We start from the raw sequence: 6,000 nt of genomic DNA, 5'->3' as shown, positions 1-6,000 counted from the left end.
GACATATCTAAGAAGATGACGGAGCACGAACTTCAATTATAACAGCCCCGAAAGATGCGAGAAAGGGCAGCCACCGGTTAAGCCTAAAAACAACTTATCGATCAATAACGATATAACATGCAGATTTTAGCATGCAAAGATGTATTTTATTACATAGGAAAACCATGGAATTAAATTATTAAATTTTACCAGAGTTGCATAAATATCTTAAGTTTATAAAAATATTTTTATTATATTTTTCTAGTGGATACAAAAATCATAAAACTTCCTCCAACACAAAAAGGTATGTGTAGCTATTTCAGTGCGCAATAAAATGGTTTTATTTTTATAAAATTCATTACCTAGCCAAATTAAACGATTCCAATTGGGTTTGGTTCCTAACTCAAAATATTAACTTCCAGAAGTGTAACCAACCAATTTAGACTTGTTGAAAAAGGGTTATGATGTCGGGAAGACAGACCAGAATTCGTCATCCCACATCAACTTTGACACTCGATCTTATAAAATCATAAAAAGTATTCAAATCTCGTGCAAAAATTACGTATTATACCTTTCTGGAAACTAGAATCAAAGTAGGATATCATAGAAATAAGAATCGATCAAAAACAATATATTTTCATCGAGTTACAGACCGAGCAATAAACGAGTACGAATCTGTCAGAAATTGTTATAATCAAAACTCAACCCTAACATGTTTAACAAAGGTTTTAATGGTGAAAAAGAGTTGTATGATGATAGAACCGACCTTGAATTAGACTCTGGAGGCCGGAGAATGGCTAGAACCTGCACGGAAATTGAGGAGGAGACCCTCCCATGGCTGCCGATCGGAAATTAGGAGGATGGAAGCAAGTTAGGGTTTATGTTATAAAAATATTACATCTAGGCCCTTCCACTAATAAATTATGATGTCTTGGATTAAACGTTAACTAAATAGGCTTAAAAGAAAGACAAAGAGGTCCCCAAGGAAGGCCAGATCGAGTCTCAGTATAAATACAAACTCTACAAAACATATATCCTTTTAACGAAAATTTGCGGGCGTTACAAGGTTGGTTTAATAGCTAGTGACACCAGAATCTAACAAAGTAACTCGCTGTATTTGGGGGTTTCCTCGAGACATTAGGGACATGGCAAGGTCTAACTTACCTCAAACAGCCGACTCAGCGATGGAGTTGGCTGGGTATCTTATGAATGGTCTTATACGCAACAGATATGAGTGTAAGAAAGGTGAGACGAGCGTCAAGAAGGAGAAAAAGGGAAGCAATTACAAAAGGATGGAGAAGAAGAAAGGTGAATTCAATCCCACCTACCAAGTGTGTAAAACATGCAAAAGGAGACATCTAGGGAAATGCCAATTTGAAGCACCAACAGTTTTGACCACTGCAAGAAACCAGTAAATGTTTCTCAAGATTGTTGGAAGAAGAATTGCTACAATTGCAAGGAGGTGGGGCATCTTAGTTTTGATTGCCCTGAGAATATAATGGTAGGAGGAGGTGCGAGTGGAAGTGGCACCAAACCAGAGGCAAAGAAGGGCAATGCCATAGCATTTGTCCTCAACACTAAACAAGCCACAGTGATACCATAAAACTCTAGTTTGCACTTGAATCAAACAATACCCTAGCGTTGACATTATTAACTAGAAACGTATGCGTGATGGCATCCATACGTTTCTAGTTAATAATGTCTACGCTAGGGTATTGTTTGATTCAAGTGCAAACTAGAGTTTTATAGATTATAACTTTTGTAGTCTATTAAACAAACCCTTAACAAAATTAGACAAAACTTTAAACGTAGAAACGACTAATTGTGACCTTGTAGGAATTTCTGAAGTATTAGAAAATGGTAAAATCTTATTAGCGGGATATGTCATACCTGTCTAATTTTTAGTTTTGATATAGTCTTAGGTATGTACTGGTTATCAAATAACCAAGCCGGTATCATATGCGACAAAAAAACCATAGAACTTCGAGCAACATAGTCTTAGGTATGTACTGGTTATCCTAGTGATTTGACAAGTGAATTAATAATCATTAGTTGATGATTTGAGAGGGAAACACACTATCTTGATATAGTTATTTTGTATTAGGTTGTGAACTTTTTTTTGTGAAGTTAAAGGTTTATATAAATGATTTAGTGTCAACGTGTTCACCAAAAATTGTTGCTGACATATTTTATAAAACCGTTTCACTGGTAATCAGTAGAATGGTGTAATAAAAGATGAAGGATATAGCCGTTAGACGCATCTGATGGCTCGGTTTGGATTTATTTATGTAAAAGATGTAAATTAACGTTTTATCACTTTTAATGTTTTGTAAGAAAATATTGGGTGCTTAATTCCCGAGTTTTCTATAAATGAATCTTTTAATCAAATAAGACTTCCGCTGCGCGACACATACTTTGATATATTTTTAAAATAAGTACCAACTATGGTTATTCGCCTAGGCCCAAGGAGCCGCGTGTGACATTTTGATATGAGATATTATTGTTAAAGAGTTAACAGTATCTTGACCTAGTGTTAGGAGAGGTTATACTATCTTGACATAATGTAGTTCACTGGTAACCTATCTTCATTGATACGTTTGCTAATGTTAATGTCTCTCAACATATTATTCCACTTCGAAGTCATTTGGTGGATTGTACGAACACTCGTCTCCAAAACCACTCAATCCTTGCTAGCTTCCAGCGTTCCAGTCTTCAGAAACATGTACCTAAGCCTTTGCTATCGACATTTCTTCTTGTTGGTTCCATATTCGTAGCCTTCTCCTACTACTCAACTCGGGAACTGGATTTGCTTGTTCCATACTCTTGAGTAGAGGTGGACAAATAAACCGGTTAACCGAACTGACCCGAAAGCTAAACTGAAACCGAACTGGTTTGAAACCGATTATGTAGAAACCAGTTTGGAACCGATTGAAACCGTAGTTTCGGAACCAGTTTGTAATTTTCTCCACTATAACAAATTAACCGAACCGAAACCGGCCGAAACCGGTCAAAAACCGGTCAAAACCTGAACTAAAACCGATCAAAACTCGAACCGAAACCGATCGTAACATGTAAGAAACCAATTCAAACTGAACCAAAACCGATCATAAACCGGTTTTGACTTTTGTTGACCAAACTGAACCGGTTTTAACCCAAATCGGTTTTGAGTTTTAAACCAGTTTGTGCACCTCTACTCTTGAGTTTGTAAAAAGAAAATGTGTGAATAAATGTAGGACGTGTGTAAAGAAATGTGTCACACCCCGACCAATGAAGACGGAAACATCGAGGCGCGACATGATTGCTCATTGCACAATGACACTATAAAGTTACAATATTTAAACAACTCATTTAAATCCATATCATCATAAATAACACAACAATTGTTCATACAAAATGCCAAATAGATAGATAAACAAATAACTTGTTCTTTTATTTTCTAATATCCTAAAGCCAAGATAATAAGTTTCTTCAAGTAATCCAATCAAGCTAACATCAAACCTGTAACATTGCATAAAATAGAGTTTGTCAACACGAAGGTTGGTGAGCAATTTTCATAGTTTTGGACAATAAGTATATAGTATGAAATCCACAACTAGTATATGAAAACAATAAATAATAGCAACAATTTAGATAATAAAACCGTCAATAAGAATACATTGACGACAATAATGAAATCGTCAATAAGAATACATTGACGACACCTTTCTATATGGGGATACCATGTATACTCGGAATTAACGTATGATCATACTTTGATGAGGCTACCCGCCTTAGCATTCAAGAATTTGCACATAATCATGTAAAGCATATAACACCAAATCGAGCATTTATTTAAGTAAACATATACAATACGTGTTGTGGTTTAAGACTCAAGTATAAATCATTTGAATTTGAATAAGTATGCAATGCCACCCCCAAAATGAAAGATGGAAAACGGGGGATGAAAAAGGTACTCACATTAACAAGTAACTTGAAAGATAGTGTCGTGAATAATCGGAGAGATCGGTTTAACGAGCAAGACCTATATTAAACGGGTCTTGTGTTAGTAGGTAGTCTTGGAAGGGTTTAAAATAAAATACTTGACAAATAAAGTAAATAAATAAAGTTTAAGATTTAAAATGTAAATATTTGAGAAATTAAAGAAACGAGTTTTGTATAATAGTTTACTCGAAACCGGGTCTCGGTATTCTATTCATTAGTTTTTCGGTATTCTATTCATTAGTTTTTTTCTTTTTTTACTCAACCTATGTTAAGTAATAATGTGGGTTAAAATGCGATATTGCAAAACCCTTGGTTATAAGAATACCCAAAACGAGGTTTAAACGAGTGTTTGGGTTTGTCGGTTCGAGACTTGATAATTGACCAAGCTCACAGTTAACTTCCCAAAATAATAAATGTTATGAGATAACTCAATAAAATCAAAATAGACTTAACCACGTATGTAGTTCTATTGTGAAGAACCTTAACGTTCGTTAAGCGAGTATACGACCTTATCGGTTCGAACTTGTTATAAGATCAAGTTGGTTACCGACATGCCAAGTATGTTTAGAAATTAACTAAAATTGATTTAAAATATAATCTTGAAGAAAAAATATGAGTTTTGGTGGCTAAAAACACACTTGTGTGTCTTAAGCGAGTGAACTCGGTTTAGTTCGGTTTTTGGTTCGGTCCTTGACTCGGAATAAGACCGAGGATGGTTACCACATACCCATTTACCATGGAACTTGTAAAATAACTTATAAATAATAATACTCAAGTTTTACATTCAAAAAGTTAACAATAATGCTTTTAAACAAAAGTTCGGTTTTTGGTTCGGTCCTTGACTCGGAATAAGACCGAGGATGGTTACCACATACCCAATTACCATGGAACTTGTAAAATAACTTATAAATAATAATACTCAAGTTTTACATTCAAAAAGTTAACAATAATGCTTTTAAACAAAAGTTTGGTTTTTGATTCGGTTTTCAACTCGGGATGAAACCGAGGCTAGTCACCACATACCCAATACCATGGAACTTGACAAATATGAAAAATAAACTAAAATATGTAGAATTTAAGCAAGTATAACAAGTTATATGGTTAGATTTGTTAAATATATAAACAAGGACTACAAAGTCCTCCATGTAACCTTGCCTTACTAGTCCGACATGCCGAGACCGGAGAAATGAAAGACCGAAGGTAAACAAGGAGTGTATATTATATATATGTTGTAACATCAAGCTTTAAGTGTTGAGAAGTTAGTTAAAATGAAATATTAGCTTATGAAGAACAACCTTAGAATTCAAGAATTTGAGAGAGAAATGAATAAATGAGCAAGCACAAATGAAGTAGATGGGTGTGTATATATAGAGTAAGTTGAATGGGTCTTTCATAAAGGGTGTTTCATGAAAATGGGTTGGTTATAGACCCAAGAAGCACAAACTACAAATGGGTCCTTCAAGTCTCCATTTCGGTAGTTTTAGTCCCTGGAGTTCGTTTTGAGCGTTTTCGGGGAATTTTAAGAACCGAAAAGGGTGTTTTTTTTATCCAACAAATATTTAACATACAATTCATCATTTTGATAATATCGAAAGGTTCGGGATACAAAACGGGTCGGGTTTACATTAAGAATATAAGTATAAAATAACCCGAAATTAACAAATGTCACAAAATGGTTTAAAAGATTGGTGTTTATAATGATTTAATATTTTATTTAAATATTTTTTTATTTGAAAAAATGCTTTTTTAATAGTGTAATAAGCTTTAAAAAGTCACATATGCCTCATTTTTTACCAAAGCCGCTACGGTGGGGCAGTGCTCCACGCCAGGAAATTCCACCTCACATTCCTTCCCTCTTCTGGATTACCATACTCGTCACCTTAGAGGGGACATTTTAAAGTATTAGAAAAGTAGTAAATTTTAAGATCTTTGAGGCTTTGTCGGTAAAGAGACATTTTGATAATTTTTTTCTTTCTAATTTTGACTATGAGTAGTCAAATGTAAGAAATGACCTATACGGATAACTCATCCAGATTTTAA

The sequence above is a fragment of the Bidens hawaiensis genome, unplaced genomic scaffold (genome assembly GCF_021521415.1).
Source record: "Bidens hawaiensis isolate Kalapana, Puna unplaced genomic scaffold, B.hawaiensis_p1.1 tig00002181_1, whole genome shotgun sequence".
Classification (NCBI taxonomy): Eukaryota; Viridiplantae; Streptophyta; class Magnoliopsida; order Asterales; family Asteraceae; genus Bidens; species Bidens hawaiensis.
Note: the sequence above shows the minus strand (reverse complement) of the source record.